The following is a 15,619-nucleotide window of genomic DNA, read 5'->3' as shown; positions in this document are numbered from 1 at the left end:
AGGGAGTACAAAATTGGCATGAACAACATAGTAGCAGGCTATAAATTTTGTAACAACGACTGAGCAAGATGAAGTTATGATGGCTACATCTACATAGCAGGGAATGTAAACCAAAAATAGAAGTTACGATGGCAAAAGCTAAAGAGGAGGGAATGTGAACCAACATGTGCCAAGTGCAATTACTTCATTTTGGCCGTGAACTAAATAATACTCCTGAACTTATAGTGAAGGGGATGCAAATCAAGATGTTTCGGGATATAAACTTGTAATGAGCAACACATAGAGGATAGTTAATGCTGGAGCTTAGGATGGACCGGATACGAGAATATTGTGGGATCACCTGTGAACTTGTATAAGAGGGAATGCAAACCAATATGTTCAGCATTCCATATGTGAGCGTCATGCCAAGTCAGAGAAACAAGTCAATGATGCAGCTTTTGAAGAACAAGATGGCACGCAAAATTATTATCTAGTAGTATGACAAGTTTATTTGTACTACGAGGCTAGATAGCGAGTGATAGCATGCCAAACTAAGTTCTTACTTTGTTAGCTTACAATGAAGTAGATACAAAACAATGGCATCACCGTAGTACAGGGAATGCAAGCCAACATGTTCATGGAGTAAAAAATTGGCACAAACAACATAGTAGCAGGCCATAATTTTTGTAACAACGACTGAGCAAGATAAAGTTATGATGGCTAGATCTACAGAGCAGGCAATGTAAACCAAATATAGAAGTTACGATGCCAAAAGCTATAGAGCAGGGAATGCGAACCAACATGTGCAATTACTTAAAATTGGCCATGAACTAAATAATAGCAGGATGTTACTATAATACCTATAATTTTTGTAACAACGACTGAGCAAGATAGAAGTTATGATGGCTACATCTACAGAGCAGGGAATGCAAACCAAAATGTTCAATCGCTTAAAGTTAGCAATGAACTAGAAAATAGCAAGGTGTTACGGTCATAGCTAGGAATGAACTAAAAGATCTTCAGACAAACAAGCATCTGAACCCAGAACATGGCGCTAAAACAAGGGACTTACATTAGGAGAAGCACTCTGTGGGAGTCACAACAGATCTTCCTAGGGTTGATAGATCCGGTGATGAAGTACGCTACATGTGCTACTTGGGGTTGGAAAGACGGCCATTACACTTCATGGTTACTCATCTCATCTTAAAAACGTAACGACGCGTCGTTAGCACAAACAGGTTCCCCCAAGATTAAACAAGAACTTGCAGGCAAGCAATAGAAAAGCGACAGTAGAAGAGTTTAGATCATGCACGGCGCCGGTGAAGCAGATCCGGCTCATGCACAGCGGTGTCGGTGAGCAAGATCCAATGCGGTGGAAGACGGATCCGGCGAAGCGGCTCCGGTGGGGTGGACGATACCACAGCTGAAGCGACTGCGGTAGACTGCTGGATGAGCATATGGTTTCGAGGTTCGGCGGGGATGATCCGGTCCGGTTGATGAAGGCGTCGATGAAGCGGCTCCGGCAGGCAGCTGGATGACGAGGATCGCGAGGGCTCGGGTATGCCTGGGAAGTCCGGCGGGGATGTTCCGGTGCGGTGGTCGTGGAGGTGGGAGAGAGTGACTTGGGAAGTTCCGGTGGGTGGTCTGAGGGAAATGAATTTTTTTTGGGAGGGTTTCCGGGCTAGGGAGGTGGTGATCCAAAAAATGACGGGCAGACCCCCCCACCAACCGACTTTGTTGTCATCTCCACAGGGGTAGAATGGGAATTTGGAAGCGTGTGAAATTTTTGTATTTTGTGGGCGGGAAGTTTTGCCGCTATGAGATTTTGAATTTGGCTAAGGTCCAAGTATAATGATAAAAAATTGTGAGACCGTACTAGTGTTGACTGCCAAAACCCACCGGCGGGCAGCGGCCTTGTCAACACTGTAGAGCCGGGGGGAGCCTAGAGCTGCGGCTGGCTGAGACCCCTCCGAGCGACGGCCCGCAATGCTCTTCTGGTCACACGCGGCGTTGCGAAGTGCAAGGGCGTGCCACCCGACCTATACCTGGTCGTGAAGGTGATGAGATTGCCTCGCTTAGTTTCCCCGCAGGCATACATGTAAACGTTAAATACGAGCCTCGATCGGCTCTCGAGTTATCCCGTGAATCGGCTCAAAGAGCCGATCCACCCGTGATCCGTACGGGGTGTACGAATACTTGGTGGTCCCGCTTGATCAAGATGAAGCTAATGAGATCTACGACGATTTAGGGTTTTCACCACATAATCGGATCATCCTACTCCAGGTTGGGCCGATGGCCACGCACGGTGCTCGTAAGCCGATCCTAAACAAGGCCAAAAACCAACATGAAGTTGATCCTAGGAACATCCCGTTTAGGACTTGCGAACGCCACCCTACGTGCCACAGATCCTCCCCCTTTGTAAGGCCAAACTATTGCGGATATTAAACTAATCCTTGTAGAACAAGGAGCAATCGTAACGGATCAGATCTACTAAATAATGATCAAGCGGGTGCCGCCCCCACACCCGAGATAGGCGTGAGGACGGCTAGATATGCAAGGGTTGCACTACGTAAGCATGCTTAAACGAAGAACAATGCTAACCCTAACACATCTAATGATAACTACGTTGCTCGCCATCAAAAGCGCTTCAAGCACGAGCAACGCATGAACAACGTGGCTTGTGCTGCCTAGATCGCAAGATGCGATCTAGGCAGCATGTCGCTTACCCGATAGAAACCCTCGAGACGAAGGAGTTGGCGATGCGCCGAGATTGGTTTGTTTTTGGGGTTGAACGTGAGTTGTTGTTTATTCCATAAACCCTAGGTACATATTTATAGTCCAGGGACTTTCTAATGTGGGCATGCACTAAACCGTGCACGACTAAGATTCTATCTCTAAACTAAAATAGATCTAATATGTTACAGATACACGGGCAATTAAACCCAACAGGCCGATTCATAGAATTCTCCACGTATATTTCCTTAAGCCCATCTTGACTGCGGCCCACCTCTGACTCGTCTAAAATCTGGTGATAACACATGCCCCCCTGGTTTTGGAAATAACATTTCCAAAATCATTATGCTTTCCCTTCGAGAGGTCACGTCGTAGCAGAGCAGAGCCGTTACAGCATCCGTCATCATTATGCCCTGTCTTCTCGCCTTCTCTAAAAATCCCGACAGCCTTTAGCATCGATCCCTTGGAAGTTGTAATGGCATTAATCCTTCGCCGCATTCATCATTATTTAACCGCGCCGACCGGTTAGCTCTCTCTCATATCCTCTATTCCATCCCCGCTATCGGCACCAAAAAACCCCCTCTTCCCGTAGCAATGTCTTCCTCTTCCTCTTCCTTCTCAAAACTCTTCCCCCAATCTTCGCCGAAGAAGAAGACCGAAGGCGCTCTCCACCCCGCAGGTGAATCCCTTCTCCTCCGACAAGGAGAAAAAGAAGGAGAAGCAGCCGAGGGCCAAAGCCTCTCCTTCCGCCCAGCTCCCGCCGAAGAAGCGCCCCCGCATGTGGGCGGACAGCGAGGACGAGGATGATGACGAAGAGGAAGAGGAGGAGGACGACTCTTCCTCCTCCATCGGGTACCCGCCGACCAAGCGCTTCCGCTCCCGGGCGGACAGCGAGGATGATGATGATGACGAGGAGGAAGAGGCTCCGGCCAAGGGCTGGGGCAGCAGCCGACGAAGAGCTCCCTCGGGAGCAGCGCCGACGACGTCGACGGCGGCGATGACGAGGACAGCGACGACTAGTAGTATAGGACTAGTAGTAGCAAGTGCACTAGGCACCGTATCCCTCTTTTGAGAGCCATCGGCTCTTTCTTGTAAAGCCGCTCCTTGGAATTAATGAAATTGTTCTTTCCATTTATCCTTTAATCGCTCCAATTTCATTCCCTCCGTTTGCCATGCTAAGACCGACAGCAACGCGTCGGACTTCTTTCCTTTCTTGCAGCAACAGCACAGTCCAAGCCCTGTACTAGGCGAGGCGTCGGCTTTTCCTTCCCAGTTCCTGCCTGAGACGGCCATGATGCAGCCGCAGCCGAGGTAACCCTGATCGGCTCCCAAGAACAGGGCATCTTCCAGGCTTGTTGCCCCCCGAGTCTCAGCCAAGGTAAAGCAGAGACGAGGAATACGCGCATGAATTGTGTAGACCTGGGCCTGATCGTGTGTGGGGAAATTCCTTATGTAGCGTCAGCCGATTTGAACACAAATCGGCCTTTCTGAGCGGAAAGCCTTCAAGGTGAGCTGCCCCCCGAGTTCTTACTCGAGGCTGTTTCTTGATTCTTGACATGCTGCTCCTGACATTGTCCTTGAAGAAATTTCCCTTGAGTCGATGGCCCTGCATCGGCTTTCACGTCCTTAAGTCGATGCCTGCTGCATCGGCTGTGTTCGAAAACTTTCGAATTTTCATTTTTTTTTTTTACGGCCGACCTGTGCATCGGCCCCCATATTCCAATAACCATCAACAAAAGATGAGATGCTTCTGTTGTATACCCTCATATTTCCATATACCTGGGTGCCCCCCCGAGCCGATTCTGTCAAGAAAATTGATGGTATCGGCTCTGTTGGAAAATATGTTGAACCCAGGCAGAGAGGTAGGTGAGGATAATTTTGGCCGATTGCTGGAATCGGCCTCCACGTTGCTTGCTCGTTGAAGGTTTTGTAAGTTCCCTTCGTAAATTTTTTGGGGCCGATCACAAGGATCAGCCTCTCCTGGTTTGCCCATTGGTTTGATCTTGCTACTTTGTCGAGCTGGATGAAACCAACCCAACCTCCGACTTGATGCGCCCGCTCGTCGTCCACCTTGTGTGCTCCGTAGAGTTGTGGAGCACTACGCTCTGTCGGCAAGACGAGTACCATGTTTGTGCCACCCGATGTCTCATCATCGGCTTTCCTCTGTTTAGGGCGCCACTCCATTTTCCGTGGACGACCCTCTTCATCCAGGGTTCGCTGAACCTTTGCAGCCAGATCGGGCCGTGCCTTTCTTAGCGTATGTCGGTACAACCTTTCGGCTTCCTCCAGGCCGCGCAATCGCTGAACCCTGCGCTTCTGGGAACGGCTGAGTCCGTCGTGGCACCACCTTGGCCGGTGGTACCTGTCTTCTTCCACTTCTTCCTCGTCTTCCGAATCTTCAAGATCTGCCCAACGAGGTGACTCAGCCGCGTTTGCTTCGTGGTGGGAGAGGCCCTAAGCGCTCGAACACGTACACGTTGGCTGCCTCCTTCTTTTCTCGATTGCATTTCGGGCAATTGCCGATTGTGGGCAATCGGCTCATTCCCGAATCCCAGCAGTAGTCCGAAGAAGGGGCAGTCCCAATGCCCGGCGTTGTCGTCTTGCTCCCTTGATGCTTCCGTGGCATAGCGCTCATGCTCCTCCTCATCGTGATCCCGCCGACGATATCTTCTCGGCTTCTCTAGCCAAACGATCTTCTCTATCACCGTAATAGGGTCGCCGGCGTTGACCATACCGATTAACATATTTGTTGAGGAGGTGATCGGAGAGGGGTCGCTGATATCTTATATTCTTCACCTCTCCCTCTCGTGACATAGCGCTTGCCATCATGACGGAGCCGATCGCATGGAGCGGCCTCATCCGTATCCTTGCCGTGAGAGCAGCTGCCCTCATCTCCATCTTTGCCGCAGTGGTTTCCAGTGCCCTACCATGTTGATGCCGAACGAGGGGCCCGGCCGGCAACCTTCAGTGGTAGGTGATTCCTACCATGTTAACGGCGGGGAAGGGTTGGGTGTCGACCTTCATGGCGTACCGGTTGAAAATTAGCCGCCCCTTCTCTATCGCCGCTTGGATGTGCCGACGCCACACCCGGCAATCGTTGGTGGCATGGGAAAGCGAGTTGTGGAATTTGCAGCACGGCTTTCCGTTTAGCTCTTTCGCCGTGGGGAACTTGAGACCTTCAGAACCGTCAACTCGTTTCTCCTTGAGCAGGAGGTCGAAGATTTGTTCGGCCTTGGTCACGTCAAAATCAAATCCCCCGGGCGGCCCCGGTGGCTTTACCCATTTGCAGGCCACAGGGTTCCTCCCCGAGTCCACTCAGCCATCGCTATCTCTTGGCCTCCCGCAGTACTTCATCCTCCTCCGTATCGACCATGACTATCGCACGCTTGAACTTGTCTTGGTACAGGTCGGGGTGGCGCTGTTCATATGCCGATAGTTTCGAACCATGTGCGCCGCTGAGGGATAATCTGCTTGGGAGGCCATGTCCTTGAGCCGTGTTGCAAGGCCTGCTACCGCCAACTCGATCGCTTCCTTTTCAGCTATGCGAACCGAATAACATCGGTTCCTAAGATTCCCGAAGCGCCGGATGTATTCTCGTCACCGTTTCCCCGCGCTTCGACGTAGTTGTGCTAGATCGGCAATGCCGACTCGAAGCTTCGAATGGTATTGCATATGGAACTCGTTCTTCCAATTGCTTCCAAGACCGGATGGAGTTCGCCGGTAGAGAGGTGTACCATCCAAAAGCCGATCCCGTGAGGGACCGTGAAAAGAGCCTCACGCGTAGCTGATCCGACACCGAAGCCGGTCCTAGTTGAGCCAAATATCGGCCGACGTGCTCGATGGAGCCGGAGCCATCTCGATCCACCGAATTTGGAGAAGTCGTGGAGCCGATATTTTGGTGGCAGCGGGATCATCTCGTAATCGTCGTGGTACGGCTTGGAATAGCCGACCGCCTCTTCTTTTCGGCATCATGCCGAACCGGTCTCTCGCATGGTACCGATCTGATCCGCCGTGCTGGCCGTAGGAGTTGCACTCGAAGATTCGCCGGGGTGGCGTACTTGGCCTCGCCACGTTTGCTTTTCCAGCCTCCGAGCCAGCCTGCAGGAGCCGGGCTCGGGAGTTTCGTCGGTGTGGCGTATTTAGTTAGCCACGTCTCGCTCCGCCGCCGACGTTCCTCCCGTCTTCGCCGGAGTCCCCGATGTTGTGGCCTGGTTTGTGAGTGCCCAGCCACCACAATCCGGCACATACATGCATGCGTACCCATGAGGGATCTCCTTAGGCGCCTCCATTAAGAACCGGTAGTCACCGGGGTCGCCACCAATCTCAGTAAACGAGGAATGCCGGTGTAGTCGGCACTTCAGCAGGTGCTGCCAACGCAAATGGCAGCGGTGGACGGGACCGGAATGGCAATTCTCCTTGATGCGTCCCGAGAGCTGGTCCCGACGGCGAGTACCGGTGGCTCATGATCTCTCGGATCACGCGCAGGCGACACGCTCCAAGCACGTTAACCAAGTTCTCGCAGTGGCGGTGTAGCGAGTGAGCCACCGTGTAGTTGATCTCTTGCCGCAGCACCCTCGGTGCGTTCCTCCGACGGGGAAGAAAGGTCTACCCCATCGAGTGCACCTTCCGGTGAGAACCCCTTCCATCCGATGCCACCGTAACGGGTTCTCCGAAAAGAGCCGATGAGGTCGGCTTCGAGGGTAGCCTTGATCTCGTTGTATTGCTTCTTGAGGTCGTCGTGCGATCCTCGTAGGTGATCGGGCGTGCCGTCCGCCATCTCGGATGTAGATGGCGATGTGGTTGATGTAGACGATTGTCCCACCGGCGTGCCGAATGTGTTGACCGCCAAAACCCACCGGCGGGCAGCGGCCTTGTCAACACCGTAGAGCCGGGGGAGCCTAGAGCTGCGGCTGGCCGAGACCCCTCCGAGCGACGGCCCGCAATGCTCTTCTCGGTCACACGCGGCGCTGCGAAGTGCAAGGGCGTGCCACCTGACCTATACCCGGTCGGAAGGTGATGAGATTGCCTCGCTTAGTTTCCCGCAGGCATACATGTAAACGTTAAATACGAGCCTCGATCGGCTCTCGAGTTATCCCGTGAATCGGCTCAAAGAGCCGATCCACCCGTGATCCGTACGGGGTGTACGAATACTTGGTGGTCCCGCTTGATCAAGATGAAGCTAATGAGATCTACGACGATTTAGGGTTTTCACCACATAATCGGATCATCCTACTCCAGGTTGGGCCGCATGGCCACGCACGGTGCTCGTAAGCCGATCCTAAACAAGGCCAAAAACCAACATGAAGTTGATCCTAGGAACATCCCGTTTAGGACTTGCGAACGCCACCCTACGTGCCACAGATCCTCCCCCTTTGTAAGGCCAAACTATTGCAGTATATTAAACTAATCCTTGTAGAACAAGGAGCAATCGTAACGGATCAGATCTACTAAATAATGATCAAGCGGGTGCCGCCCCCACACCCGAGATAGGCGTGAGGACGGCTAGATATGCAAGGGCTGCACTACGTAAGCATGCTTAAACGAAGAACAATGCTAACCCTAACACATCTAATGATAACTACGTTGCTCGCCATCAAAAGCGCTTCAAGACGAGCAACGCATGAACAACGTGTTTGTGCTGCCTAGATCGCAAGATGCGATCTAGGCAGCATGTCGCTTACCCGATAGAAACCCTCGAGACGAAGGAGTTGGCGATGCGCCGAGATTGGTTTGTTTTTGGGGTTGAACGTGAGTTGTTGTTTATTCCATAAACCCTAGGTACATATTTATAGTCCAGGGGACTTTCTAATGTGGGCATGCACTAAACCGTGCACGACTAAGATTCTATCTCTAAACTAAAATAGATCTAATATGTTACAGATACACGGGCAATTAAACCCAACAGGCCGATTCATAGAATTCTCCACGTATATTTCCTTAAGCCCATCTTGACTGCGGCCCACCTCTGACTCGTCTAAAATCTGGTGATAACAACTAGTACCTCTGTTCAAGGCCGAGTGCAAAATCAAATCATCATCACCTTGAATATCGGCCAGTACCATGATCATGATCTATCTCTGAAATTAGTGTATCCGCTAGATCTTGCAAAGTGTAATGATAAAAAGAATTGTGAGACCGTACTAGTACTTCTCTTCTAGGCCGAGTGCAACATCAAATCATCATCACGTTGAAAATTTGTTACCAACTTACCATGATCATGATCTACCTCTGAAAATGGGCGCATCCACTAAAACTTGCAAAGTATAATGATACAAATTTGTGAGACCGGACTAGTACTTATGTTCAAGGTCGAGTGCAACATCAAATCATCATTACATTGAAAATTGTGTTACCATGATCATGATATTTCTCTGAATTTGGCGCATCCGCTAAATCTCGCAAAGGATAATGATAAAAAAATTGTGAGATTGTACTAGTTCTTATGTTCAAGGCTGAGTACAAGATCAAATCATCATCACGTTGAAATTTGTTACAATGATCATGACAAATCTCTAAAATTGGTGCATCCGCTAAATCTTGCACGTGGCGCATCTCGGTGCGGAGCAACAGGTCGGTGCTATCAAGGTTGAGGCGTCGGTAGCGTCATCGGGCTCTCCTCTCTTGATAGATCTTCTACATGGCGCGGCGCACCACCCACCGATAAGCAGTCACATGTGAGACCGAGGTGGAGACGTCCCCGGCATCCTCGAGGCGCGGCCGCCCTTCTACGAGCCAGCGTCGACTCAAGGTATGAATCCATGTGGTGTCGCGCCCCTTCTGCCGATGAAGTGGGTGCCTTAGATTTATTGTTCTTCTCTTATGATTATTTTGAGCCGAACATGTGTGCTCTTTCTCTGAATATATTGCTTGAAAAGCTTACCAAGTTACTTAAATTCACTTCGTTCTTAATCTTGCGAGCTAATATTGTTATTTTTAATGAACGGTGGTGCGCGCAAGCATAATTATTTGTGGGTGTGTTGAGCTGTTAGGCATAAGTCGAAATCCTCATCTAAACGAGGCCTCAGCTTAACACATAAAAAAGGTGTTCAATCTCGCCCACAATACCCTCTTCTTTCCTCTCCCTTTATTGGAACTTGTTTTGCATACAAGGAAAGTGGCACGTGTAATGTGAGTAAAACCCTCTTAGCCAAAATCATCTACGAGCAAGATTTTCTATATTGTAGATGCCCGAATTGACTCTCATCCCCAAAGTAGTTTTTTATGTCAGTATAGACTTCTTTACTGGATGTATACTATCGTACATGGCATGCATTTGCCTAATGAGCAGCATTGTATTGTTATTCTAGCCAACCTGATCGATATGCCAAGCTTCATGCACGAGATGCCATGTTTAATTTACTCCCTCGTTGTGATCCATATTTCTTGGTGTGAAATGAATGTGAATCGGAGGGAGTACTTTCTTAGATAGTACTATATCATTTCAAAAAAAGTACTACTACATCACAAATGCATCAAAAGAGTACTACATCACAAGACCACCACGGTTGTACTAGTAGAGTTTAATGCTGAACTTCCAAAGGGATTAAGATTACACATATGAACTTTAAACATGACCAGGAGCATGAGGGCCAGCAGCAGGGGCGTTGACGTGGAGCAAGCTAGGCAAGACGTAATTCCGGAGGAAGAGGCCATATGATGCGTGCTTGGCCTTGGTTGCGTGGCGGTGCTTCCCCCTATGTACTTAGGCCTACACCCATCGCATGTTGGATCAGGCTGTGGATGTCCTTCTAGAGAAATTTGCCACATAATGGGCAAAATAGCTCCCCGCGCATGCGTAAACGAATTTCACCACCCTTCAGCCGCTTGAGAACATAGCGGCTTTTCCGGTCCCTCGCGCACCTTGTTGTTGTCCATGTCATCGAATACTCCTATGAATTATTAAGTACTACATAATCAGGTTTTTTATGACAGATCGAATAAATACTCCACTAACATAATCAAACCTTAGAAACCCTAAAATTAAATGTGTAGAACAAGTAAATGGCAGAAGAAATCGTAATAAATCATGAGAAACCCTATGAACAACCATGAACATAAGCCACAACAATTGCAAGTCCACTAAGTATGAACACATAAATTGATTATATGACTACATGGCAGATTAGTCGAAATTAAACTAGAATCTGATCTTACGAATCGTAGAATCAATTACATCTACAAGAACAAGGTAGGATATCAAATCAATCAAGAACCAGGTGACAAGGGATTAACTTGTCAATGCCTACAGATTGTAGACTAGGGTTTTGTTAGATGTAGAGGGCAAGTAGATCTCGAAGGTTTCAGCCGAAAAGTGCTCGACGATATGAAAGCTAGGGTTTGGGAAAACAATGATTCGATCCTTTCTTTGTCCCTCGACTCCCCCTTATATAGGAGGCGGAGCCGAGGATTTCGTATCATACAAGTTTACAGAGTCCGGGTAGGTTTCTAACTCCTCCCGCAAGATTACAAATAATACTTTCTATTACAACTCTAGCTTTCCTTAGCAATATCTTGGGCTTCTAAATCTTCTTATTCTTCGGGTCGTGGGCCTTCAGTAAACCCCGGGTACCATCTTCGGCAGGCCCATTGGGTATGCCTATGTCAGTAGCCCCCGAGATTTTGCTTGAATCGCAGAGTCAGGGAAAATCTCCACCTTTATATTTATTCGACAACTCTGAATTTTCAAACATATCTTTGCATACAAATTTCTATATTGTACAGGGATAATGGTAGTTGGGGCTAGTTCATCTGACGGATCAGGTACTAGTTAACTGCTCTAGTGGCAATCCGCAAAAACCTACTTCAAAATCACGTCCCTGGACATGATTTCGGGATACTGGTATAAACTTCGACGAGTGCCGCTTAAGGTCTTACCATTCTGTCGAGTCCCAGTCATATTTATCGGGTACCTAACGCGTCCGTTAGGATTTTTCTTCGTATCTGTTGATACGGAAAAAGTAGCTAACCGACGTCAGAGACGGCGCCACGCCGCACAGAACGGATCTGGGGTCTTACCTACGCAAATTTTGCGGCATTCAGAGATTTATTCGCAACTTCGGCGCTCTGAGAATATATTGTCGAGTGCTTATTCGGCTGTTGGAATAGCACATTTTATTGAGTCAACGGATGACTTATATTGCTTTCCCGATGGGAGTATATGTAGAGTTATTTTAACTCGAAATATACTTTGTTGCCCTCCTTCTTCTCTTTCTTTCTTTTTTATGATTTCATCGGGCACGCGAACAGCGTTCCCGATGGGAGTAGGCCCCGAGGCTACAGCCAAGGACTTGTGCTTGGTTGTAGGCTCCACGCCTTATGCCGCTATATTTTCTTTCTCTCCCGAAATTTTATAATTTCTCGGCTGCGCGACAGCGCTCCCGATGGGAGTAGCCCCCGAGGCTATGAACAAATGCTTGCATTTGGTCATAGGATCTCGCCATTTCTATCTTGTCATACTCGAATTTTTCTATTTTTCTCAAGTAGCCCCCGAGCATTTGGGCAAAAACTTGTATTTGATCAAAGGCTCTCGAAATCATTTTGCGTTGTCGATAATTTCTCCCAGCTTCATAGTCGAGCTTTTCTTTTACCATGATGACGTGATTGCTGATGATAGCCACGATTTCTGTATTGGAAACATGCGAAAACCGCTCCTCTCACTGCCTTGTGGGTCCAAATTCCCCATCTGATTGACACGTCGTGCAAGTGGGGGACACACGTCCTCCACTTTTCCGGCGCACGTACTGTGCCCTCTGTCGTTTCTTTTCTCAGTGAAAAGCCATTTTTACCCCTTGTCCACGTGTAATCCATCTACGCCGTAAATTCTTCATCGACTGGCTGCGTCGATTCACCGCACCTCTATTTAATTCCATCATCTTCTTCCCCTGTTGCTTTCGCTCACTCCGCCCATCTGCGCGTCTGCCAGAAATCCTCCATTGCGCCCATTGCCTTGCGCGCTCCTCTGAGCTTGTGTTGTTCTGCTCCCCTCGAGTGGAAATCATCTTTCCCACAATACGCATACTCCATCGCTCCAACAACCTCCAATGGCCGCGGAAGATCTGGAGTGGGAGAGATCCAAGATCTCCAATCAAGACATGAACCTGCTGAAGAGGTTGGGGCTCACGAAGAAGAAAGATGCCCTGCGTTTCCCCCACGAGGAAAGCTACCCAAATCCTCCAATGGAATACCGGGTTAGTTTTGTTGACCATCTCATCCGCGGTCTTTCCCCTCCTATCCACGAGTTTCTCCGGGGTCTTCTTTTTGTTTATGGGCTTCAGCTTCACCAGCTGACGCCCAATTCCATCTTGCACGTGTCGATTTTTATCACATTGTGCGAATGCTTTCTCGGAGTCCAGCCTAACTGGGCTCTGTGGAAACGCATCTTCTGTCTCCGCCGTAATGGCTCCCACGGCGTCGCTTATAATATTGGCGGCGTCGTCATCTGTGTTCGTTCTGACGTCGATTATTTCGACGTCAAATTTCCTGACTCTGTCCAAGGCTGGCGCAAGAGGTGGCTGTATGTACATGAGGAAAGCTCTGACTTGATAGAGTACAACATCGCCCCTTTTGACGGAAAAACCAAAATTCTTCGCCGCCGCTCCTGGGATGCTGAAGCTTCCGAAGAAGAGAAATTGGCGACCGAGGCGCTGATGACTCGCATCCGTGAACTTCAGACTACTCGCGGCAAGGAGCTTTCTTGTATCCAAATCACAGCTTACTTCCTTAGGATTAGAATGCAGCCTCTACAGGCTCAAAAAAATCCCCTTTGGATGTATGCTGGTAATGAAGATGTCGAGAGGCTTTCCACGGATCTCTCTGCAAAAGATTTGGAGAAGCTAATCCGAAGAATCTCCAAGCTTAGCAAGAAAGATACCATTCCAACTTCTTGCAAGGTTGCGCCATTTTGTCGCGCCAATCCTCTTCCCGAGGTATTTTGTTCTTCGCCACGATTGTACCTTCTTCCTGAATTATTTTTGTGACGACTATTTTTACTTGTAGCGAAATATAACTGTTGTCGATTTTCTTTATTTTCTGCAGGGTCACCTTGTTCTATCTTCTCTTCCTCCCCTTCCCGAGGGTGGGGAAGTCGAAGAACGGACTGTTGTCACCGACGACAACCAGGATGCTTCTCGCCCTGAAAGTGGAGTCGGGGATTCCCATAAATCCGCGGCTTCTCTTGAAAAAGAGACTGAAGCAGAGGTTTCTTCGTCGACACGCTCATCTCTTCCTGCTGCTTCTCCAAAGGGCAAGAGGAAAAGGAGTGATGTCGAAGATTCCGGGACCTCTAAACCCGAAGAAGCTGCTCCTTCACCGTAGAAGGCAGCTTATGATCCATACCTCGGGACCCTCATCAGTTCGTAAGTCCCTTTTCTCTCTTTTTTTTATTTTTGATGCTCAATGAATTTTATCCGTCTTTCTTTTTATGCTGTTAACCTTTCACTGTAGTGATGATGAAGAAGAAACACCGACTTTAGATGTGGCTGCTCGAACGAGTACGTCGCATACTCTAGTTGTTTCGGAGCCGCCAATTGACGGTGAGGAATCTTCGCCTCCTCAACAAAACGTCGGCGCTTCTACTCCTCCTTCAAGCCCCCGAGCCCCTTCGCCAAAAAGGGCAAGGACTGAAATCATCCCGGAGCCTACTCTTCAATTGAGTAGCTCCTCTAACTCTCTCTTGGATGATGTAAGTTCTTGATTTCCTTGTCATTGTCTATATTTTCTCTGTTTATTTCTATGTGCCATCATATTTTTCTCATACCGCCATTTTCCCTTCGTCCTTTTTTAACAGCCTATGATCAAAGATCTTATTCGCATCGGTGCCCAATTTGTTGGGTACCGTGAATATGCTAGTAAAACTGAAGGTAATGACTTGCTTCTTCTTTTTGCCGCTGCTTTCTTGCTCCTTTGTGGTCGAGATTTTTAACTATATTTATCTTTCTTGGTAGAAAAACTGGTGGAAGTTAACGAGCGGGCCACCACACTTGCTCGAAAATTAAAGCAAAGTGAGGAAGCTCGTAAGAAGGCTGAGTCAGATGCTGTTGAAGCTCGAGCAGAGGCTGACAAGGCCAAAGCTGATGCTGCTGGTGTCGAAGATCTTAGGAAAAGACTTCATGATGCCGAAACTGCGCTGAGCGAACATATAGCTGCACAATCTGCTCGCGAGGAAACAGTCCTTAAACGCATAAGGACGCAAAATCGTCGCTTTGTCAGTAAGTATTTGAACTTCTTCGAATCCTTTGGGCTTTCTTTTCTTTATTCGTTGGTTGCTCAATAAATTCTCCTCTTTTCAGCTAGAACGGCTCAAGAATTTGAACTTGAGGACCCCGAGAATGATCGTCTTCTTGACGCCGTTTCATTCCTCGAGTTTCATGGGACGGAACCACGCGAAGGTATTGACCAAGCTAAAGCAGGGCTGTCGCGGCTCTTCCCCTATTTCTTCCCGAAGAAAGAGGCACCCGCAACTTTCTTTAATTTGGCCAAGTGCTTTAATCCATCCAAAGATCTTGGATTGAAGATGCGACAGGAAAATATGAAGGTCGCTGTTGAAAGCACTGTTGCCTTGGTCGCTGATAGCCAACAAACTGTCGACTGGGCAAAAGTGGGCGACACGGAGCAGATAGAACAGCTCAAATGGCGATCATTGGTCAAGGCGGCGAAGCCCAACACGAAGAAAATCCTGTCCTATCTTGGGATCAAGCCATCTTCGACTCCTAGCTCATCAAAGCCGGAGGTCTAGTTGAATGCCCCTTCGCTTTTTCTTTTTAGTTTATCTCCTTCTGTTGGCACTGATGCCATAGTGCTCTTGGCGATGACTGCTTCACTAGGTCTCTAGAAATCCTTCTTTTGTAATAGACATGTACATATTATGAGAATGAATGAAAATCTATCTTTGCTCCATGATTGATGTCGA

The sequence above is a fragment of the Lolium rigidum genome, chromosome 5 (genome assembly GCF_022539505.1).
Source record: "Lolium rigidum isolate FL_2022 chromosome 5, APGP_CSIRO_Lrig_0.1, whole genome shotgun sequence".
Taxonomy (NCBI): domain Eukaryota; kingdom Viridiplantae; phylum Streptophyta; class Magnoliopsida; order Poales; family Poaceae; genus Lolium; species Lolium rigidum.
The sequence above is the reverse complement of the archived record's forward strand: the minus strand, read 5'-3'. Positions refer to the sequence as shown.